The sequence below is a fragment of the Canis aureus genome, chromosome 10 (assembly GCF_053574225.1).
Source record: "Canis aureus isolate CA01 chromosome 10, VMU_Caureus_v.1.0, whole genome shotgun sequence".
Classification (NCBI taxonomy): Eukaryota; Metazoa; Chordata; class Mammalia; order Carnivora; family Canidae; genus Canis; species Canis aureus.
Window position 1 is genome coordinate 15,125,906 of NC_135620.1, and position 25,578 is coordinate 15,151,483.

Here is a 25,578-nt window from a genome sequence, read left to right on the forward strand (position 1 = left end):
ATGACACCCTAGGCTGAAGGCGGCGCTAAACCGCTGAGCCACCTGGGCTGCCCCCAAGGTCTAATTTTTATAAAATAAGAAACTAAAAAAAATATTTGGAATTCCAGGAAGCAATGCAGAGCTCCAGGTGCCATTAGAGAAACTCAATAGAGGTCACAATATATTTAATGTCAACTAAACAGAGCTACAATTGTGACTTGGTTTGACTTGACAGCCACGGAGTTGATTTCCAGCCACTTTTCATTAGAAAGGTCACACACCAATCACAGTAATTAGAAATTTTTTTGTATTAGGCTTATACAGCTTATGAAGACCAGTAAATAGTTACAACTTCAAAGGTACAGTCTCTACAATGTTAACCATGGGTTTTTAAGACATGGAAGCCATCTTGAGTTATCCTCACTTGCACTGTGGAGATTGATTTTATAATAATATTTTTGATAGTCACTGTTAACAAGTAGAAAGCCCCAGACAACGAGACAACCTACAATGGATTAATCATGTTAAATACACAAACGTTCCAAGATGACAATCCTTCTGAAAGCTCAAGCATTTCAGACACTGTTTTGAAAGATGCACGGTGAATCTTACTTTCCAATCAACATCAGCCTAAATGATAGCAATTCTTTGCTGAAGGCAATTTTCTGCTGAGTTTATATGTATATGTATGTCTGTTTAGCAAAAACATAAATTGCAAGATTTTATTTTTTGCAGGAAAAAAAGCAGCTGTTGGGAGCAATGCAGGCTTGAGGAACTCCTGCCTGGCAAAGCCGGGGCCTTGGCTCTTCCTCTTCTCTTATTCAGGATATTGCTCATGTTATCCTCTCTTGACTTGTTGTTCATTGGCTTTGTTACCATGTAACACGCTATATGTTTAATTATGGTCTCTGCTAAACGGAGGTCAGAGGTGTTTGTTTTGTTCAATGTTTAATCTCCAAACCAGAAGCACCATGACACCCAGTAGGGGGCTCAATAAATACTCATTGAATGAGAGGAGGAAGAAGCTGCTGACTTTTCAAGAGCTGTCTTTCCAAAAATACTCAAGTCCCTACTCAAGTATCTACTTATCTTAGAAGTGGAAATGCAAATGTATAGGCAGAGTTTTTATCAGTTTTCATCTAAAGCCACAGGAATGGGGGTGAGGTGGGGGGGAAGGTGATGGGCCTGCCAAGTGAGCAACAACCTGTGACACAGAAGGTATTTGAATTACCAAGGGACAAGGGAAATATCAGTCCACTGTTTAAGAGTACAGAGGACTATCCAGGGACTGATAGTGTGAAGCAGAAATCCTTTGAGTACAAATGACTTCCTCTTCCCTTGCCTGGGTCCATGAGCCTTAACATGGGCGAGGGTTCTTCTCTGCTTAAGTTTCTGCTTCATGTTCTATACCCTTGATTCCCTTGCTTCTCCAATACCTATGATAGGTAACAGGCCACTAAAATATTCTAGTCCCACTACCTAAAAACAGATTGGATTTTTGTCTTTAAGTTCTGATTCCAATATTCCTAGGGAAGACCTCTGTTTCATTCAAATTGGACCAAATGACCACCTGTGGAAGATTAACTATATTCAATGGACAGAGTCACACTGTATTAACAATAGGATGATCAAATAGCCTCCCCAAATGGGCGTGACAATAACTACGTAGTTTTTGAAATACTGTTTATTGAGCCACAAATGGGTTTTATTATAATTATACTGTTTTAAAAAAAAAATCTTACTCAGAACTATCCCAAGAAAATTTTCTTTCCACAAGAATGAGATGATTTAAATCCATCTACAATAAAGCAAAATAGAAAATTACTTCCTTATGTCAATTATCAGAACGTTAAAAAAATAACATAGGGTTTTAGGACCAAATAAGAGTAGGTACTCAGTAAATATTTGACAGATAAAGAGATGAAGGAGACTTGAGGATTTCAATGACCTTTTATTGCTCTGAGATGCTAACTAGAGAAATTCTACAACTGTTATTAAACCCTCTATTTGAGTAGGTCTGGATTCAGACCACAGCTCAGCTACCCTGAGAATCTGTGAGCATTTCAGAGATCCTTGGAGGAGAGATGACATCTCTTTGAAACATTCCCTGTGACCAACTGAGCGAGACAGGGACTTCTTGGTATCAGAGATAACCACGCTTCTCTTGCCAGCAGTGCTTCCTCAAGGACTTCCATCCTGCAATCCACTGGTTTAAATAACCTTCCTAAGGGGTCAGGCACCACCTCTGCCTCTAACTCTTTCTGCATCTCTCATAAATAAGTAAAATATTTTTAAAAATATTCTCTCTATAGATCTTGAAGGACAGAAAGAAAATTCTGCTAAATCGTGGTTATCGATTTAGATATTCTGATTTAAATTTTTTTGTTGACAAATAAAAATACTTCTTTTTTAAAGATTTTATTTATTTATTCATGAGAATATACAGAGAGGAGAGAGAGAGAGAGAGAGAGAGAGAGAGAGAGGCAGAGACACATGCAGAGGGAGAAACAGGCTCCATGCAGGGAACCTGATGTGGGACACAATCCTGGGTCTCCGGGATCATGCTCTGGGCTGAAGGCGGTGCTAAACCACTGAGCCACCTAGGCTGCCCAAAAATACTTCAGATACAATACTTTTAGAGGTCCTATTTTTTTTTTTTCCTACATGCAAAGTACCTTACCCTGAGAAATGACTCTAAAACACAAAATTCCATAAAGATACTGCTATGATCTCTTGAAGATTTTTCCAAACTTGGATGTCCTAAAATAATGGGCCTTCTTAATTCCATTCTTTTTTAGTGTAGAGTATATATTTATTCATCTAAAAACAAATCCACTAAAATACTCTTCCCAATACTGGATTAAAATCAAAGAAGGGAGGGGGACTAGATTCTTAAAAAAACAACAGAAATAACAAAAAATCCAAAGAAACCCCAATATCATAAAACAAAGAAAAGCTGTGAAAATGTTCAATGTTCCACATTAAAGGAAACTAAAGGGATAAGCCCAATGACAACAAAGTGTAACATATGACTCTGAAGAGCAGATTTTGTACTAGGTGAGGAAAACGCTCTCAAGAAGGTTATTAGATAAACTGACAAACTTGGAACATGCCCGGGGATTATTCTACAGATATAAATTTATATATCGGTAGAGAGTTATACAAGAGAGTATCACTGATCTTAGGAAATACATAATATTTAGGGTGAAGGGTTACAATGTAGGAACAAACTTTGAAAAGCGTTAAGATAGAAGAAGGGGAAGGGACAAGAAAATTGGTGAGGCAAAAATGGGAAAAATAATGTGAGGAAAGGGTATATGGGTTTTTGTGTGTGTGACAGTTTTATTTTAGCAACTTTTCTAAGTTTGAAGCTTTTTCAAAATTAAAGTTCAAAAAATTATATTTTACTCCAATCAACACATTGTATAATGTAGGTACAGCACTTGAAAATTAAGTCTCCTATGGTGCTTGAGCTCTCACGATCTCAGTTAAGAATTTCTCTTTTCCTTTGTAAAATTGTCATTCTGATCATCTGTGTGATTTAGTCACGTGCCCAGGGCTGAGAGGTTGGTTCACTGCCTGGGCATCTCACTGGCTGCTGGATGTGGTCAGGGCAGAAGTCAATGTATCTAGTGGAGTCCTCCAAACCCATCTTGGCTTATTTTAATACAACTCCTCATGATGCCTCAAAACAAGTAGGAGATCCTGGACAAATGGCTGAAGCTGAAGATGTAGCAGTTGTGAACAGGACTGACTCAAACCAAAAGGATGTGTGGATGCTGTAATTAACAGAGAGACCCCTGTGAAAGCCATGTGGAAAGATGCAGAGTGAATCGACTCCTGGAAGAGGGATGATGGGTAAACAATACCAGTGACTCTCCTACTGGTGATAGAGGCACAGTAGAAATGAGAAGTCAAAACATCAGTGTTAACTAGTCACATTGGAGAAAGGAGTTCCAAATAGAGTGAGGCTATTTTGACAGTTGGGGGTCAGTAGAACTTGATATTTGAAACAACTGCTGGCAGTTCATATGCATTCTTTTTAGAAGTCTAAAAATACCGTGTTGGCCCTGTCAGAAACAGATGAAAGATGACAACTTATAGTTTGTTGCTACCAATAGTGTAAGTCCTTTATATTTCTATCTTTGTGATATTCAGTTTCATTTCTTTGTGTGTATGTGTGTAGGGGGTGGAGATTGTATAACCTCAATAAGCTGTCAGGTGTCAAATGTAGAAAAGTCTCCATTTCTTCTTCTGGAAAGATGAAAGATCACTTAGAATATGGCCTCAATTATACATTGTAAAATGTTATCTATTTGCCCTCGATTATGCAACAGTTAGAAGAATGCCTGATATAAATTTCATTCCCAGTCAGGGAAGAGAATTTTAAGATAGCTATATCCTACCTGGAAAACATGGTCTGTCTGTTTTGGGTGATGTCATCTGCCTAATGAAGAAAAGATAATTCGAAAACATAACAGAAATAATGTCCTTTTCTATTTGTTACTCCCAAAATGACTAGTATCAGAGCCTTTTTGCTTTCTTCATCCTGTGCCAATTTCAATGATTTTTGTGCTTTTTCTCTGCCAGACACTATAGTGTTTTTACATTTATTTTCTTATTTTATCCTTATTCTTATTTAACAGATGAGCAAAATGACACTAAATGGTAAACATTAACTCCCTTCCATCTCAGTTAATGAGAAACAAGTGTTGGCAGAGCACGGACTGGTTTCAAGTTGAGTGACTCTAAGTCCTAGGTTCAAAACCATAATAAAATTCTGCTTTCCAGTGAGCAATGGCCTTTATTCCTACATCAGCAATTTTCCTTTTGAAAAATGCATTTAAGAGACCTCATTTACCCTTTGCCAATCATCAAAAATACACTGTGATTCTCTACAGGTGTCTTTCACATGTTTGTAACTCTATAGATTTGAATAATACCTTAAGAGCCCGATGTCATTAGAAATGAGTTTATTTCCAATGCATTCTACTCTTGAGGAAACTAAATGTAAGATAATGATTTTAGGTATTAAGTTGAAAGCTGTCTTTATACCCAATTTCTAACCATCTGTCTATATGTATCTTTTGGAAATCCTATTTTACTTCTATTTGAGTAGCTTCCAATATTTTAAGGCAGTTATATTTTGTGCTATTTTGTTCTCTGTAAAACACTTTTCAGATCATTGGTTGTTTACTTGGCTCCAATGAACAAAACTTATCCCCCCCCCCACCCCACGGCCCCTGGAAGGTAGAGATGAGGCCAACACTTTTAAAGGGTCCACTTTTCCAGGATCAGACTTGTGGTTTTTCTTCGATCTCCAAACCTCTCCAGATTTCACCCCAAGTTGATCTCACTGGCTCTATTTATCATGAGTTAGAACATCACTGGCAGAGCAAGCACACCTTTAGGAATCAGTGTGCTGCCTTGGTTCGCATTCCAACCACTGTGAGTGAATGATTCTGGGGCTGCTGGACTGGAGCAGAAGGCCCATCCCTCCTGCATCTTCCCCTTTATTTCATGCAACAATCCTCTCAAGTAGATGTTACCACTCCCATTAAATAAGAAAACAGCCTACAATAAGCCCTGAATAAAAGTTCCTCCCCTTTCTTTTTCCCATTCTAACCTGCAGTTGAGAGCAATTATGCAAATGGCCAACACCATGGAATCCAAGACTCAATACCAGTTCTTTGGATTCCAAAACCTCTTTACTTTCTATGAGATACACTTTTTCAACTCTGAATCATTTTCTTGAATGAAGTCATACGTGAAGCTCAATGTCTAAAAAAGGTGAATATGCCATTTAACAGTAAATAATGCTGAGTTCTGAGTTAGATTTAAAACGTTTACTCACTCCAAAATCAATTAACAAGACAATGAGGCTTCTTGGATGCTGAATACAAGCTTTTAGTTTGTGGCTATAAATATTATTTATAGTCATAGCATATCAACATATCAAATTTCTTTTCTATGTTTTACATATGTGCCTACAGATAATGTTTCAATTAAACTGATTCAGTAGCTTCAAAGTGGAAGAGGAGCACAATTTTGTTCAAAGTGCAGTCATTAAGACTGAGAAGTACTCACATTGCTTATCCTTGAGTCATGGGAGGGGCCAGAGGGGTTCTGCAATCATACTGCTGGTTTTCAAATATTAACTCTTCTAAGAGACTGGCCTTGGGCAAATGACTTAAAACCCACTTTCTTATCAGTAAAAAAAATCAGTAAAACCCCACTTTCTTATCAGTAAAATGTTAGAGCTTCAAAGATATTAGCTATTGTTTTTAGGTAGAAATATTATGTAATATATTATAATATAGAAGTTGTACAAACTATAAATAATATATAAAAGTAATGTCATGATGATTAAAATCTGAAACATTCTTGCCTGCAGACTATTACATAGTATGGACTTGTTCTACAAGCAGATCTTACTTGAACCTTTTTAGGCATTGAGTAGCCTGAAGAATGGGAATGGTCGATGTGATATTCCATTTTATTAGCACAAACATTCCTTGAACTGAAATTTCAAAAGGGCCAGTCCTGAGCTATAAACCTCTCAATAAATAACACACTTATAACAAGTCCAAACATGTTCCCGGTAGGGTCGTTGAAGCTTTTTCCCAAAATTGAGTTAAAAATCAAAGTGCAAGGCAACCCCTATGTTAATATGCATTATGACATGAACTACTCTTTTTACAGGTTTAATATGGATTACTATGTTATATAGAGAAGTTTAAATCAGACGCTTTGTGGGACATCTTAAGTATTTGTAGAATACTGTTGGAAAATCTCTGATCGTGATATATATTGAGGCTAGAATGTTTCCTTATTAGTTGATCAATATTTCTTCCAAAATTCACATATGCTTGCCTTTTTTTTTCTTTTTGTCACCAACAGGCTCGATCTACTTGTTTTAACCAGATATATCATCAAACTTTTCTAAGCCTATTTTCTCATGGTAAAAACAGATATTAATGGTGCTCTAAAGATTAAGTGAAATAATATTTATAATGTACTTACCAAGTCCCTACAACATGGTAAGTATTCATTAAATAACACCTATTGTCGTTACTGCTACTGTTTTTCTTATATTACATATGTTTATGTGTTTTGAAGTGCATACATTAGAAACATTATTCTAAGAAGTAAATTAGAAAGGTCTCCACAACTCTGTTGACTCTCCAGAAGCAAATATAATTGATTTTACTAGCTTCAAACTCAACTTTCACATATTAAGGGAGCCAATTGTGGGGAAACAACTGGCTTCAATTATATGTATGCAGATGGTTTTATAATTCAGAATACTGCCCATGTGGGAGAATTTGGTAGGTGAATAAAATAAGAACTTTAATGACATGATCGCTTTTTATGTGACCACAGATTTAACTAATTTAAAATGCTTGGTGCTTGGTAGATTGAAGAGAGTGCCTGGTTTGAATCTGAATCAATTTTGCTGCAATGGAAAAGCATAGAGCAAACAACCTCCAAGGAGAAATATAAAATCCCCCTCGAAATTTATTTTTACCTGTTATACAAGTAACCTTTACTGGTAATAGGCTCTTCTTTCTCTTTGAAACCATGTTACTTTAAATACTTCAAGATTGCTATTGGTCTGCTAAAAAATATATTCCTAAATAATAGCCTAGAAAATAATTCAATTACAACATACTTTAATATAATCAGTTTATACAAAAACACACACATTAAAATAGACAATCTGTCTCATTAACATTCAGCAGACATCTCGCTCAGCTGGAACTGAACTTATTTCAGACTCACACATACCAAAATCTCAGATAGATTACAAGTATATGGGTATGCACAAAATTAATTAAAATACACTTTATAAGTGGTTAAGGTGCTAAAAGATTATTTCGGTGAGTGCATCTGCATATTTTTATGTCATACTGTGTCATTGCCTTTTCAAATTTGAGTAAATTACAGTTTTGCAAACCATAATTACATTGGCTCATGCTTGATGGTTATGCTTTGTAATACTGAGCCAATATTAATCAAGATTTCCTAAATTTATATCTCATTCCCTGTATGTCATGTTACTGCTTATGTGCTTTGGATAATTATACTCATCTATTGCTTTTATTATGTGGTTGGATACCACTCCCTTAGTCCCATAGCTTTCATCCAATTTAGAGTATTCAGACCAGAGTTTCAAATACCCTTTCTTTTTTTTTTTTCCTTTTGGCCAATACTTGTTACTGAGTGATACTTTAACCTTTCTGTCCACAATCCTACCTACTCATCAAAAACAGATTGCATTTTGTTGCAGAAGAAAGATGTGTTCAATACAACTTTGCCAAGAAGATGGTTATTGATATGTCTTTGAAGGGTAGCTGTATTGCTTATATACCACTGGGGACTAGAGAAGTGAGACCTAAATTGCTTGTGGTACCAAGCAAAAGCAAAGTGGTTTCTTTGCAATTTAAAAATCTGAAATAAAGTAGTCTCTATGCCTTTTGCACATTTCAAAAAAGAGTTTTTAGTAAAAAAGTGGTCCTTGGAAATAGCCTAAAGAATAAAACATGTGAATTATGGGAAATACTGTTTACAAGTACCCTGAAATACATTAGGGTCATAGTCTTAAGAATGTCATTAGATTTAAAACTAACACAGTAAAATAATTTATAGTTGCTTTGCAAATCTTTTTCAGTTCCTGTAAAGTTATCTTTGCAAGTACCAATGCATACTTAAAATCTTTAGAAAGGCTATAGTAGTTCTCTGTGAAATTTTTTATTTCAGAGAGATTTCATTTGATGGCTTTTACCAACTTGGGCATGTCTCGTTTGATATCTAAGAAAGCCACGTGGAAGTCTGTGGTTAATGCAAAGGGAAGTGAGTGACTTGTAGACATAGTAGGAACTACTTAAAAAAAAAATTTTTTTTTAAAGATTTGATTTATTCATGAGACACACACACAGACAGAGACATAAGCAGAGGGAGAAGCAGGCTCCCTGTGGAGAACCCGATGCAGGACTCAGTCCCAGGACCCTGGGATCATGGCCTGAGCCTAAGGCAGACGCTCAACTACTGAGCCACCCAGGCACCCCCACAATAGGAACTTATTAAAAGTTTGTTGAAAACATATATACATATAACAGTTACATATAAATGAAGCTTCACATGGGGTACAACTGAAATGCAAGAACATGTCCCTTTATGCTGTCCAGTGAGAAAGGTCAACTTCAAAATATGTGTTTGCTAACAGCAATTAGAGAAAATTTTCTTTTGGTGGCCCAGTGTGAGATATAAATACAGTTTTTCTAAGGCTTTCCTGAACAGATTTCTTGTTAAGGTTGAAAACCATTCTTGGCATTTTTTATTTCTTCATGATCCCTAATTTAAAAATTGCCCCTCAAATTTGAGTGTGTTTAGTGTGAATCAATTAAAACTGTTTATTTCCAACATTAAAGATTTGTTTTCCTTTCTTACTCTGCTCTTCTCAATAAAGTTCTTCTCTTAACTTAGCACATGGTATCTGAGATTCTTCACGTTATTCTCATCATTACTGTCATCAATGTGAACATAAATGCTTATGGGGAACCTATCTATCTTCACATTTTAGTCCTTTGTGCTACATACATGAGAAGATACAACGTTCATATGCTCAGCCCTGAAAGAATTTCCCTTTTCATGAGATGGTGGGAGGGTTATGTTCTTAAATGCTACTCTTGCCTCCAGATTCTTCCCCTCTCACACAACCTTCTAGAATCTCAACAGACACAACATGCAAATTCCCAGTAACTTGACAAAATGATATAAATTTATAAATCTCTTCAATCCCCTTTCCACATCTCAATGCAGACATGGAGAAATGCAAAAGAACCCAGCAGGGGATAAAATCAAGGTGGTCTTTAAGACTGAACTTTAAATGCACTGCCAATGGGAGAGAACTGAAGTCTCACTAATTGCATGTGCTTGCAGACCACCTCTGTCCACTCAATGGATGATAACTAAGCTATGCAAATAAAAAAAATGAGAATGTCAAGTAATACATATACACTTGTATTTCAGGAGAGAGTGAATTTAAGCTGGAGATAAAAATTAGGGTGTTAGCAGCATTTTGTTGGTATTTAAATACATTAGAGTGGGTGACATTATAAAGAGGAGGCCTAGGATTGAGCTCCAGAACACTACAGCATGCAGAGAACAAAACAATGAATAGGAGCCAGCAAGATGGATTAGGAAGGAACTGCCAAAGAAGTATGTGGAAAATAAAGAGAGTGTGTATCCTTGAACCCAAGGAAATAACATTTCAAGGAGGGTGTGATTAGCTGGTTAAGGAATCACATGGCATGAAAACTGAGAATGCTTGTTAGATTTAGCAATATGGTTATCTTTGGCAAAATAAGAGCAGTTTTATGGCTTGATGGGGGAAAATATTTATAGTGTGGGCTTAAGAGAGACTAGAATAAAAGAAATTGGATATACCCAGTATAAATAAATATTACACATCTTATTGTGAAGGTAAAAAGAAACGGAGTAAACATACAGAGCTTTACACTGTGTTCCAACTTAAGGTGTTACCAATTTAAGATAATATGTTAACATATCTTAAATTGGCGGTTGTATGTAAGCCTCATAGTAACCACAAAGCAAAAACCTATAGTAGATACACTAAAGAGAATGAGAAGGGAATCTAAAGATACACTAAAGAAAGTTATCAAACCACAAAGAAAAAAAGGAAGAGAAGAAAGGAATAGAGGTGAAGTGTCAAACATCCAGAAGACAATTAATAAAGTGGCAATAACTATATAATTATTAGTAATTATTAAAATGTACTAAATCCAGGGCATCTGGGTAGCTTAGTGGACTAAGCATCTGCCTTCAGTTCAGGTCATAATCTCAGAGTCCTGGGATCAAGCCCGTCATTGGGCTCCTTGCACAGTGAGGAGCCTGCTTCTCCTTCTCCCTTTGCCTCTCCCCCCAACTCATGCTCTCTCAACTAACTAACTAACTAACTAACTAACTAACTAACTAAATCTTCCAGTCAAAAAACAGAGTGGCCAAATGGATGAGAAAAAAGACCCACCTACATGCTGCTTACAAGAGACTCAATTCAGATCTGAAATTCAGATCTCAATTGACACACATCTGAAAGTGGAGGCATGGAAAAGATGTTCCACGCAAATGGAAACCAAAAGATAGCTGGGGTAGCAATATTGGTATCACACACACACACAAAAAAGGGCTTTAAAACAAAGACTATATTAAGAGACAGAGAAGGGCATTATATAATGATAAGGGGGTCAAATCCAACAAAAGGATTTAATATTTGCAAATAATTAGGCACTTGAAACAGGACCCCCCAAATATAGAAAGCAAACATTAACAGATGAAAGGGAGAAATAAGACAGCAATAATACAATAATAGAGGACTTAAAAACCTCTCCTTAAATCAATGGATAAATCATCCAGACAGAAACTCAATAGAGAAATACAAGCCTTAAACGACACATTACACCAGATGGACTTAACAGACATATACTGAACATTCCATCTAAAAGAATACACATTCGTCATAATGCACCTGAAGTATCTCAAAGATAGATCATATGTTAAGACACAAAACAAGAATTAATTAAAGAAGATTGGAATCCTACCAAGCATCTTCAACCACAATGGTATTAAATCAAATATCATTTACAAGAAGAAAATTGGAAAATTCACAAATATGTACACATTAAACCACATGCTACTGAACAACTAATATGACAAGGAAGAGATTCAAAGAGAAATAAAACATACCCTCAAACATATGAAAATGGAAATAGAACATAACAAAATTTATGCAATGCAGTTAAGAGCAAATCTAAAAGGGAAAATTACAGTGATATCTACATCAAGAAAAAAGATGTCAAACACCTCAAGTAATAAAACTAACAACACCAAAAACCCAAAGGTAGTAGAAATAAGGAAATAACAGAGACCAGAGCAGAAATAAATGAAAGAGAGACTAAAAAGCCAATGAAACCAAAAGTGTATTTAGAAAGATAAAATTGGTCTTTCAGTAAACTCACCAAGAATAAAACAAAACTCAAGTAAAATAATCAATGAGAATGGAGATAATACAACACATACCACAGAAATGTAAAGGATCATAAGACACTAGTATGAACAGTTATACATCAACAAACTGGATAACCTAGAAGAAATGGATAAATTTCTAGAAATATATAACCTCCCAAGACTGAATCATAAAGAAATAGACCATTTAGTAATAAGGAGATGAAATTAGTAATAATAAAATTTCCCAACAAAGTTAACAGGACCAGATGGCTTCACTGGAAAATTCTAGCAAACATTCAAAGAAGAATTAATAGCACTCATCCCAAAATATAGAAAAGGAGAGAACACTTCCAAATTCATTTTACAAGGCCACAATTATTTTGATACCAAAATCGGTAAAGACATCACAAAAGAAAAAAAAAAAGATCCCAACATTCCTGATGAACATAGATGAAAAAATCCCCACCAAAATATTGGCAAAGTGAATTGAAAAAAAACACTGAGAAGATCTTACACCATAATCAAGTAGGATTTATTCCAGGAATGCAAGGATTGTGCAACATCCTTAAATCAATCACTGTGATGGACCACATTCACAAAATGAAGGCTAAGAATCATATGATCATTTCAATAGATGCAGAATAAACATTGGACAAAATTCAAAATTCAATTTTGATAAACATTCTCATCAAAGCAGATGCAGAGGAAATACGCCTCAACATAATAAAGATCAGAAGTGACAAGCTCACATGTAATATCCTTAAAGCTGAAAGGATGAAACCTTTTCTTCAAGAACAGAAACAAGACAAGGATGCCCACTCTGGTCACTTTTATTAAATACAGTATGGTAACTGCTAACCTGAGTAATTAGGTATGGAAAAGAAACAAAAGGCAACCAAACTGGGAAGTGAGAAGTAAATCTGTCACTATTTGCAGATGATACACTATATGCAGAAAACTCCAAAGATTGCACCAAAAATCTGTTGGAACTATTATAAAAATATACTAAAGTTATAAAATACACTATCAATATACATAAGTTGTGTTTCTGTACACTAATATTGAATATCAGAAAAATAAATTAAGAAAACAATCCCATTTGCAGGTATATCAAGAATAATAAAATGTCTAGGAATAAATTTAGCCAGAAGGTGAAAGACCTGTACACTGAAAAATATATAACATTGATTTAAAAATGAAGAAACTAATAAATGCAAAGATATTTTGTGCTCTTAGAGGTATTGATATTGTTATAATGTTCCTATTATCTATCAGCAATCCACAAATACAATGCAATCCTTATTAAAATACCAATGGCATTTTTCACAGAACTAGAACAAATGATCCAAAAATGTATGTGGAACCACAACAGACCATGAAAAGCAAAAGCAATCTTAAGAACAGCAAAGCTTGATGCCTGGGTGGCTCAGCGGCTGGGCACCTGCCTTTGGCTCAGGTCGTGATCCCAGGATCCGGGATCGAGTCCCACATCAGGGTCCCTGCAAAGAGCCTGCTTCTCCCTCTGCCTGCGTGCCTCTCTGTCTGTGTCTCTCATGAATAAATAAATCTTAAAAAAAAAAAGAACAGCAAAGCTGGAGGCACCCCACTTCATGATTCCAAACTATTTCAAAGCAATAGTAATCAAAAGAGTATGATACTGGGCTAAGAATAGACACATAGATCAATGGAATAGAGAAGCAAGATCCCAGTAATAAATCCTTTGTATGTGGTCAACTAGTTTATAACAAAGGAGTCAAGAATATACAATAGGAAAGGACAGTCTTCAATAAATGGTGTTGGGAAAATTGGACAGCCACAGGCCAAAGAATGAAACTGGACCACTATCTTATACCACACACAAAAACTGATTCAAAATGGATGAAACACTTGAGCTTAAGACTTAAATGTTAACATTCCTGGAAAAAAGCATAGGCAGTGAGCTCCTTGATGTCTGTCTTGGCCATGACCTGATTTTGGATCTGATTCCAAAACACAAAGGCAACAAAAGCAAAAATAAGCAAGTGGGATGTTATCAAACTAAAAATCTTCTGCATAGAGAAGGAAGCCATGAACAAAATGAAGAGGCAACCTATTGAATAGAAAATATTTAGAAATAATATATCTGATAAGGGACTAATACCCAAGATGTATGAAAAATTCATACAACTCAATAGCAAAAAAAATGATTTAGAAAAAATGGGCAGAGGAACTTAATAGACCTTTTTCCAAAGACAACCTACAGCTGGCAACAAGCACATAGAAAGATGCTCAATGTCACTAACCTTCAGGGAAATGCGAATCAAAATCACAATGAGAGATCACCTCGCATCTGTCAGAATGGCTAGTATCAAAAAGATTAGAAATAACAAGTGCTGGCAAGGATTCTTATTGCACTGATGGTGCACTGATGTGCAATGATGAAATGTGAATTGGTGCAGCCACTATGGAAGACAATATGGAGTTTCCTCAAAAATTAAAAACAGGACTACCATAAGATCCACCAATTTCATTTCTGGGTATTTGTCCAAGGAAAATTAAAACACTAAACCAAAAATATATTGACCCCCATGTTAATTCCAACATTATTTATAATAGCTAAGACATGGAAACAGTCTTAAGCATCTACTGATGGATGCATGGATAAAAATACGGTATAGGTAGGTATACAAAAGACTCTTTTCATTCACAAAAAGGACTAAAACCTTGCCTTTTGTGACCACATTTACAGACTTATGGACATTATGCTAAGTGAAGACAAAGACAAATTACCATAGGACCTCATTTATATGTATAAGTGCAAACAAACACAAACAGCAAGCTCAGAGATAGAGATATTAGAATTGGTGGCTGCCAGAGGATGGGGGGAGAGGTGAAATGGGCACAGGTGTCAACAGGTACAACTTCCAATTGCAAAATAAAGAACGAAAAATAAAATCTATAAAATAAAGAATTTTCTATATGGCATGTTTGAAAATTGCTAGGAGAATAGATCATAGAATAAGTCCTCACCACAAGAAAATTTTTTTTTTAAAGATTTTATTTATTTACTCATGAGAGATACAGAGAGAGAGAGGCAGAGACACAGGCAGAGGGAGAAGCAGGCTCCATGCAGGGAGCCCAATGTGGGACTCGATCCCAGGTTTCCAGGATCACATCCTGCCAAAGGCTGTGCTAAACCGCTAAGTCACCCGGGCTGCCCCCAATTTTTTATTTTTAACTAAGTATGATGACAGATGTTAACAAGACTTACTGTGGTGATCACTTTACAATGTATACAGATATCGAATCATGTTGTAGCCATATCCAAACAGCCATATCCAAACATTACATGTCAATTTTATCTCAAAAAAAGAAGAAAAGAAAAAAATGGAGACATCCAGCACAAACACACACACAAAAATTCAAATTTTATTTTCAAGGTAAGGAGACAAATGAAGGGAGTGATAGGTGGCAGGGAGTGGGGAGTGAGGTTAATAGACAAACTGCTTTTTAAATGGGAAAACGACTTACATATTTGATTGCTATTGGCAGAAATTTGGAAGAAAGACAGAAAAAACCTAATAATTGCTTCAGTCATCTTCTTGAACATAGAGGGGATGGGAGGTGCACAAGTTTTGGGATGGGGTGAGCAAGGAGTAGAGACACTTGATCTATATTTGTAGGAGTGACCATCAAATGGGTATAAATGTCAGTAGGTGGGAGACTACTTCTGTCACCATCCTCTGGGATAACCATCACTTTTGCAAGTCATGAAAATCCTGAGTCTACCTTTGCTCTCTTGATCGATATTACCAATATTATTCTTAGAAACCAGATTAATTATACAAGTCATCATCTTCTTTCAGTAGACTCTGGGTGTACCCACATTTCTCTATAAGCCGAAAGCACATTGCTGATGGTTATCTTCCTTGATACACAGAGACCACCCCCACTCTGTCTTTATTCACAGGTGTGTTACAATTTTTCCAGAAGGTTTGGTTGGCCAAAGTAGGACCATCTATTAAGTAAAATATTAAATACTAGTACACTAGTAACTACTATTTGTATAGTGCTGTGTGGTTCCCGTGACATTTCCTATACTTTACCTTATTTACTCTTTGAAAACATCTGAATTGTGGACTTTTTTTACTGTTATCATTTCATAGGTTAGGAAACTAATATAAAGTGGCATAGCCAAGATAAACACCAACCAACCAACCAAACAAAACCTATGAAGTGGTGAATCCAAAGATTCAAACTCAGATATTTCAATTTCAACAGTATCCAAATATACTGCACCAGGGGTCTCCATCTCCTAATTCTCATTTACCTGTGAAAGCATTGGAATTTAAAAGTTTTTCAACTTAAGGGAGGAAACAGACAATTTCCTTGTGGGAGAAAGTGTCAGCCTTTAACAAGTTTGCCAAGTTTAAGAGTGACCTTGACATTGGGTGTGAGAGCGGGAACTATGGGAAACTGGTAGATTTTTTTGCCCAAATAGACTGCAATGTGTTTCTGAGGCTTTTTGTTGTTTTTATCATATCACAATCGTTTTAAAATAATGATGATTATAGCAATCTCCAGTAATGGTGTCATTGTGTATTTTATGACTGTATGTATAAATATGTATTTATATGTATATTACATATTACTGTAAATTCTAACAGTAGTAGGATGATAGAGATTGTTGGCATTTGACTTGATCAAGGTCAAGGGTAGATGTGACCTAACCTGTGGTAGGTGAAGCTTACAACTGAAGTCCTCTTAGTACATGGCTTCGATTCTAATCACAGAAAAGGAAGCATGTTTTGTTGAAATTGGTGCTGAAATTAGGAATTCCACACGCCAGCATGCACTCGCTGCAGAACTGGAGTAAAGAGACCAGAATCAATAGAGTGAGGGCTCATAGCAAAGTCTGCAGGACACAGATTTTGGGTCACCTTTTTCTAACTTCCCTCTGGTCCTGAGCTGTGGGCATGGCTGTCTAATTACTTGCAACTGGATACTCAACTCTTTGAGGCCAAAAGAAAAATATAAAATTTACAGTAATTTTTCTGCCAGTAAAAATTAAGGGAAGTACCCAATTTATTAGGTAAGAGCTAATTTACCATGCATATTTAAACAATCTATCATTTGCACTTATTTTTTTAAGGTCTTTCCCAACAGGATGGAGCTGGCACTTGATTTCTGATCCTTGTTTTTAAAGGTGGGTATAGTCATTCTTTATTTCTCTTTAAGTCATCAAGAAGCCAGGCACTCCTGGCTCCTATGTCCTTTTCCTCTGCCACAGGTGATGCACCACCAGTGTTGTATAGATCACTTCTGCCACAAAAAGGAACCAAGGCACCAGTGAATTGTAGTGGCTTTTAAAAAAGAGTTGGAAAAAAAATCAATAATAAATTATCTTCCTATACAGCAGTTTAGGTTCTTTGCACGTCCCCTCTGACATGTAGATGTAGTTATAAATTGATTTAGTTGGGGACTGTAAAGAATCTCACTTGCTCTGGACTGCCTAGTGAATGTGCATTAGCAAAATAAAAATAACGCACCTTGTCAGGGGGCCTTTCTAGGAGCAGTGGAACCCACCAAGGTTGTTTTTTTTCTTTCTTTCTTTCTTTCTTTCTTTCTTTCTTTCTTTCTTTCTTTCTTTCTTTCTTTCTTTCTTTTTTTTTTTTTTTTTTTTTTTTTTTAATACTTTAATGAGCTGGGCCCTGGCTTCCATGGGGAGACACAGCAAGTGGAGTGCTTCATAATTTACTGCTGTAAAATGATCAGGATTCATGTTGTCTATAAAACATGAAAAACATTCTTCATTCCTCACCAATTAGATCATAGTTACAACTCACAGTTCCTTTGAGCTTAAAAGAAAAAACTTAACTGCTAGACATAAATGAAGGCTGTGGTTAAATTAAACCCTTCAACAGCCCAAACAGGCTTGAAAGAAATGCCTTCTGGATGTTATTAACACGCATATTTAAGTGCTATTTTTAAATTTTAACTGCAAGCCATAGCTAGCACAAATGTTTAGAATAGCTATTCTGGCATCACAGTGTTGCTTTCACATTTTTTTCATCTTTACAATGTTTTCCGATAATTATCTCACCTTTTATTGTTTTAAAAAATTTTGCAGAGATAAGAAATTGCTTTGTGGCAGTAAGTGTACTCTCTTGCTTCGTGGCAGTAAATGTATTTGAGGAAGCCAAAAGTAATTTATGGCAAAGTCGCTGTGTAGTAAAAAGTTCAATGATCACATCAAGAGGATCACGTTTCAATCTTCCATGAGTATTCTAAGATTTGCCACAATTGGGAATTTGAACCCAGTAAATTTTTAGATGTTTTATTTGTTCATAAATACTGAAAAATACATTGAAGAATTTAAATATAACTATAAGAAAGACAATAAAAGTGAACCCCTACCAAACAATGTCAAATCTGGGTAAATTTCTCCTGTGTGTATATGTGTGTGTGAGATCGAGAGAGAGAATTTGACTTTCCATATTGTCTATTTGACAGCAAATACATTTTCTTATGACAGTATATACATCTAGAAACATGATATATTAGTTTTCCACGGCTTCTCCAACAAAATACCACAGCCTAAGTTCCCTCAACAACAGAAATTTATTTTCCGAGGTATGGAAACTCAAAGTCCCACATCAAGGAGTTGGTAGGTTTGGTTTCTCCTGAGGCCTCTCTCCTTGGCTTGTAGATGACCACCTCGTCTCTATGTTTCCACATGGCCTTTTCTCTTTTAAAAACCTATTCCTGATATCTCTTCTGCTCCTCACAGGAACATCAATTCTATCTGGTTAGGGTCTCACCCTGAGGATCTCGTTTAACCTTGATTATCTCTTTAAAGGTCCTATCTGCAAATAGGGTCACCTTGGGGGTTAAGATTTGAATATATGATTTTGTGGAAGACACATTTTAATTGGTAAGACAGGACCTTAAAAGTTCACATTTTATTTTATCCTCCAGATACTGTATACTTTTATAATTCTCCTGGTTTCAACAATTTGAATTTCAGATAGATTCTGCTATCAAATTGTCATACTCTTATCTACACCTCACATATGAAAGAAATACATGTGCATTTTCAAACATCTTTGATAACTTCAACAGAAATTATTAGAAGTAAATTATTTGATTGAAAGAACATTTTAAGCCCCTGCCTCCTCCCACCATGTGAATATTCATGTATATACACATAATGCTTTTGTTTTCCACGAAATTTTTACCTATACCAATGTCTTATAGGTACCATTTTACATTTTCTTCTAGAAAACCTATAGTTCTTGCTTTTATGTATAGACCTGTGATCCATCTTGAGTTAAGCTTTGTTATGAGATACTGAGATTCATTTTGTTTTTCTCACAAATATATCCTAGTGTTGCAGCATCAACTGTTCAAAAATTTTCTTTTCTCTATTATATGGACTTGGTGCCTTGATTGAAGTTCATTTGACTGGACATGAATGGGTCTTTTTCTTGACCCAACAGTGTTTCATTTGTCCTTATTTCCATCCTTATTTCTACTGTCTTGATTACTTAAAATTTTATAGTAAATTTGAAATCAAGTAATACAAATCTTGCAAATTTCTTCTATAAGATTTTGATGACTCTAACTCCTTTATATTTCCTTTTAGTTTTTAGTATCAACTCATCAATTTCTTTTAAAAATTTGCATTTTGATTGGTGGTAAATCTACATGTCAACTTTGGGATAATGAACATCTTACTATTTAGTCTGCTACTTCATATGTTTTTTTCTCAACTTATTTAGGTCTTCTTTCATTTCTCTCAGCAATGTTATGTAAGTATTCAACATATAGAAATTGCACATATAGTGATCATTTCTAGGTGATGTTATGATGCTATAATGCTATAAGGTTTTCTCGATTGCATTATCCAATTGTTTGTTGCTAAAATTTAGAAATAAAATAGAATTTTGTATATTTACTTGTATACTGTGCCCTTGATAAATTCATTGACTATTTCTACTGGCTTTTTGTTGTCTGATTTTATAGGGTTCTTTACATACACAATCATAGTATCTGTCATGCTAACAATTTTCTTTCTTTATGCTATTTATCCCTTTTCTTGGCATATTGCATTGGCAAGATCTCCATGTGACACTGACATTATGAAAATGACTATTTTTGTTTTGCTTCCAATTTTAGTAAAAGAAGTATTCAGTATTTTCACTATTCAGTATCATTTTAGCTGTAGGCTTTTCAGTTAAAAATGCTTTTCAGCATTTAGCTGTAGGCTTTTCTAGATGTGTATACTGTCATAACTAAAAGGCTTTTAGTTACCTTTTATAAACTCTAAGAAGTTTGATTCTATACTTAGTTTACTAAGAATATATCTTAAAATTATGGTTGCGTGCTCAAATCATTTTTTCTCTATCTATATTAAATGTTCTAATCATATATTTTTTCTTTTTTATGCTCTTAACATGGTGAATTGCATGGACAGATTTTCTCATGTGAAAATTTTTCTCATGCTTTGCTGGGATAAATGTCATGACGTGTTATCCTTTTTACATATGACTGTATTTGATATGCTCATATTTTGCTAAGAATTTTTGTATATGTTTATAAGGGATACCAGTCTATAATTTTTTCATAATGTCTTCATTAGATTTTACAGCTCAATGGGATGTCTGGGTGGCTCAGCGGTTTAGCACCTGCCTTCAGCTCAGGGCATGATCCTGGAGTCCCAGGATCAAATCCCACATCCAGCTCCCTTCATGGAGTCTGCTTCACCCTCTGCCTGTGTCTCTGCCTCTCTCTCCTTCTCTCTCTCTCCCTCTCTTTGTCTCTCATGAATAAGTAAAATCTTAAAAAAAAAAAAAAGAAAAGATTTTACAGCTCAAGTTGTACAGTCCTCAAACATGAGTTGGGAAATACTTTGTGTTTCTCTAAATTCTGAAAATAAGTTGGGCAGTTTAGTATTTTTATTTTTTAAAATTTTAACAGAATTTACTTGTTTTTCAATTACAGGATTTCTTCTTGAGAAGGTGTTTCATTTCCTTATGAGATATAGAGCCTTTTAGATTTTTTTCTTCTTGTGTCAGTTTTGAGAAGTATTTTTCAAGGAAGAAGTCCATTTCACCTAAGCTGTTAAATTTATTGGCATGGTAATGTTTTTAAAAAGTCCCCTTACTATACTTAAAAAAAAAAAAAAACATAATATCTGGAATCATGTGCTTCTATCAGTTACTCAGAGGGGCGAGCAAGATCTACAGCTATGATTGGACACTGGACACGGGTTACTCCATTTTTTCTGTCTTTTTGTTTGTTTCAGGTTACTTTGAACCTCAGCTCTAAGATGGTCACATTTTATTGGTGAACTGAGCTTTTATCATTATGGAATGTTCATTATCTCTGATAATCCTCTTTTTTTCTTTAAAGATTTTCATTTATTTATTCATGAGAGACACAGAGAGAGAGGCAGAGATATAGGCAGAGGAAGAAGCAGGCTTCCTGTGAGGACCCAATGTGGGATTCAATCCCAGGACCCTGGGATCACATCCTGAGGCTAAGGCAGATGCTCCACCACCGTGCCACCTAGGCGTCCCTCTGATAATCCTTCTTGTCTAGAAACCTACACTGTGAGTATTAAATTGTTAACACTACCTTTTTTATGCTTTGAGTTCGCATAGTCTTTTTACTGCTTTACTTTCAAACTTTGCCTTTAAATATTATTATAGATACTTGTAAATAACTTGATAACTGATTCATCCAGTTAATGCTGAATTTTAATCATATACTAGTTAGTAAATATTATCAACCTCTAGAAAAGGTCATCCCCCTTCTTTTGTCATACTGCTAATGTAGACAGATAAATTCATATAACCTACAGTTGAATTTGGGTGAGATTGTGTGATAGTTTTAGATAAATTTAGTATGACCTCAAATGGTTTGAAGGTGAAACTAAAATTTTCACTTTAACGATGCTTGCAATCTGGGCATTAGCCAGATTTTAGATATCTCTTAATGTTTTACATCCTAAATGCCAGTTTTTTCTCTGTTTTACAACCTGGTTGACAGCTTTGTGGTTCACCAAGGAGTTTCTTTTTTCCTCTCCAGTCCTTACCGGCTTTCTAGGTTTTTAAAGACTTTGCTCAACCTGTTCCTCTGCCTCCAGCATTCGGAACATACTGCCTTCCCCATCAGTGAAAGTCCAGGGTACCTTTGAGAGATTTTATTCCTTCTTTTGCCCTAATCTCAACCTTTGGCAGGCCACTGCTGGGTACTTGTGAACATCAGAAGGGCCTGGTCAGTGGAGACTTCTGTTTCCCCTGCCTTATACCCTGCCTCCAGCAAGCCATAGCAGTGAATCCCCTAATTGATTTAGAAGAATTTTCTCAACTCTCCTTTTCCCTTACAAGCTTCAACATACCTTTCCCATGCACTCATTTAGGCCTTTACGAAATAGGCCTAGATGTAGGTTTGTTTTATGACTGAGAATCCTTAGTACTGTAATCCGTCTTGTCTGCCCCCAAGACCATTAAAAGTTAATTAAAATTTCAACAGGCTTATTCCTTTGGCTGTGGTGGTTTTCTTCTCTTCCCACTGCTCCAACAACACTTAAAATATCCATAGGTCTTTCTCCCCTGGATGAGCCCAATGCTTTTAAAATTTAGTTCATTTAGTTATCTTTGTGCCTTAAGCTCTGATTTTTTTTAAAAAACCAAACTGTATCTTGCCCACCTATCCAGCTTGTATTCTCATTGCTAGGAGAGAAGCAACAGTGTTTTGTGGCTTTCCATATCTTAATTGGTAATGCAGGGTCCCTACTGGAATTCTTGCAAAATATAGTTCAGCTAATTAATCATTTGGCAAAACTGGTAACTCAACATAACCAAATTTGCCATCCTGAAATACACCCTATTTCTCTATTTAATGTTTATATACTTTTACACAGTTCCCACTTTCAAATATTTACCCAGAGAAACAATTCTTAACTGTGTTTTAAGTTGAAAACATTTGAATACATGAGAAACCATTAGCCAGGGTAAGCGAAAACTCCCAGTCAGAAATAAAAGGAGGGACATTATAACAAATGCCTTAGAAATAAAAAAAGATCATAAAAGACAACTATGAATAATTATATGCCAGCCAACAGGATAACTTAGTAGGTAGATCCCAAGAAACATACAACCCATAAAGACTAAACCATGAAGGCATCATAAGTCTGAATAGATCTATAACTAACATGGAGATTGAACCCAAACCTCTCAAATTAAAAACAAAGAACAAAAAAACCAACTAACCCAAGACCAGCTGGCTTCAGTGGTAAATTTTACCAAACAAAGAGGAATTAACATCAATTTTACTCTAATTCTTCAAAAATATTTATCACTTCCAATGTCATTTTATGAGGCCAACAGCAACTGAGACCAAATCCATACAAAGATACCAGAAGAACAGAAAAACACAGGATAGTGCCCTTGATGAATATAGATGCAAAAATCCTCAACAAAATAATAGCAAATCAAATTCAACAGCCGACTAAAAGAATCATATACCACAGCCAACCAGGATTTATCTCTAGTATGTAAAAATGGCTCAACATACAAAAATCATCTAATGTGATACTCCATATTAGTAGAATGAAGGACTGAAATAATATGGTCATTTCAAGAGATGCAAAAAAAAGAATTTTGATAAAATCCAACACCTTTCATAATAAAAACTCTCCAACTCAGAAGAGATGAAAACTACCTCAACATAATAAGATATCCTACCACTAACATTGCACTCATGATGAGAACTTAAAACATTTGCTCACAGATCAGGAACAAGGCTCAGATGCCCAGTCCCATAACTTCTATTCAACATAGTACTGGAAGTCCTAGCCAGACAAATTAGGAAAAACAAAAGAAAGAAGGAAAATGCATACTCAAATTGCAGTGGAAGAAGTAAAATTGTCCATTTGCAGATTACATGATCTTCATATGGAAAACCCTCGATACTCTATCTAAAAACTGTGAGAAATAATAAATTCCATAAAGTTGCAGTGTTACAAAATCAACATACCAAAATAAGTTATGTTTTTATACACTAATAATGAATTGTCTAAAAGGGAAATTAGGAAGATGATTACATTTACAATAGCTCTAGTAAATAAATACTTAGGAGCAAACTTGACCAAGGAGGTCAAAGACTTACCGACTGACAACTACAAAAATATTGATTTGTGAAATTAAACAAGACAGACCTGACACCCTAAAAATCTTTGAAGAGAGCACAGGCAGTAATTTTTCTGACTTTGGTCATAGCAACATTTTTCTAGATATGTCTCTGGAGGCAAGGGAGATATAAGCAAAAATGAACTAAAGCACAGCAAGGAAAACAATTAACAAAACTACTACTAAAAGACAACCTGCTGAGTGGAGGAAGGTATTTGCAAAAAACGTATCCAAGAAAGGGTTAGTATCCAAAATATATAAAGTGCTTACGCAACTCAACACTCCAAAAATAAATAAATCCAATTAAACATTGGGAAGAAGAAATTAACAGACATTTCTCCAAAGATGTCATCCATCCAGATGGCCAACAGATATATGAAAAGATGTTCAGCATCACTACTTATCAGGGAATTGCACATCATACAATGAGATACCCACCTCACACCTGTCAGAATGGCTAAAACCAGCAACACAAGAAATAACAAGTGTTGATGAGGATGTGGAGAAAGGGAAACACTTGTGAACTGTTAGTGGGAATGAAAACTGCTGCAGTTATTGTGGAGGACTGTATGGAGATTCCTCAAAAACTTAAAAATAAAACCTCTCTACAATCCAGGAATGTACTACAGGATATTGACCCAAACTATACAAAAACACTGATTCAAAAGAATATGTACACTCTATGTTTATAGCCACATTATCTAAATTGCCAAATTATGGAAGAAGTCCAAGTATCCATCAACAGATGAATGGATAAAGAAGATGTCATATACATACACAATGGAATATTACCCATAAAAAGTGACATCTTGCTATTTGCAACAACATGGATGGATCTAGAGAGTACAATGTTAAGTGAATTAAGTCAGTCAGATAAAGACAAATACCATATGATTTCACTCTTATGTGGAATTTAAGAAACAAAATAAATAAGCAAAGGGGAATAAAGAGAGAGAGACAGACCAAGAAGAGATTCTTAACTACAGAGAACAAACTGGTGGTTACCAGAGAGGAGGTGGGTGGGGGAGGATGAGTGAAATATGTGATGGGGATTTAAAGAGTCACTTACTATGGTGGGCAGAGTAATGTATAGAATTGTTGAATCACTAGATTGTACATGTGAAACTAATGTAACACTGTATGTTAATGTAAAGGAAATAAAAAGAAAAACAAAAATGAAACAACACCAGGCTGAGAATGGGATTGCACTTTCAGACCCAGGAAAGATTAAAATAGAAGTAAAATAAAATCAATATGTTAACCTGATATGTTAATTAGATGCAATATGTGAATTCAGAAAATAATTTTCAAATTTAATCCAAATGCATTATAAATATTATAATGTAATAAATTTCATAGCCACATCTTCAAAAATATTAAGACACAAATGGAAAGA

General features: G+C 35.4%; 1 long non-coding RNA gene across 5 annotated transcripts in view; it reads left to right on the top strand.

Moving 5' to 3' along the window:
* Window positions 1-3,772: 3,772 nt before the first annotated feature.
* Window positions 3,773-25,578, top strand: part of LOC144322009 (uncharacterized) — a 103,703-nt gene continuing 81,897 nt past the window's right edge. Inside the window, exons 1-4 of one of the 5 annotated variants that reach the window (XR_013387570.1) lie at window positions 3,773-4,101; window positions 5,612-5,769; window positions 6,880-7,019; window positions 17,138-17,191. This is a non-coding gene — a long non-coding RNA (uncharacterized LOC144322009). Of the gene's footprint in view, window positions 4,102-5,611; window positions 5,770-6,879; window positions 7,020-17,137; window positions 17,192-21,399; window positions 21,600-25,578 lie in introns of all 5 variants that reach the window. The other 4 variants (XR_013387572.1, XR_013387571.1, XR_013387568.1 and 1 more) reach the window with 4 other exon arrangements.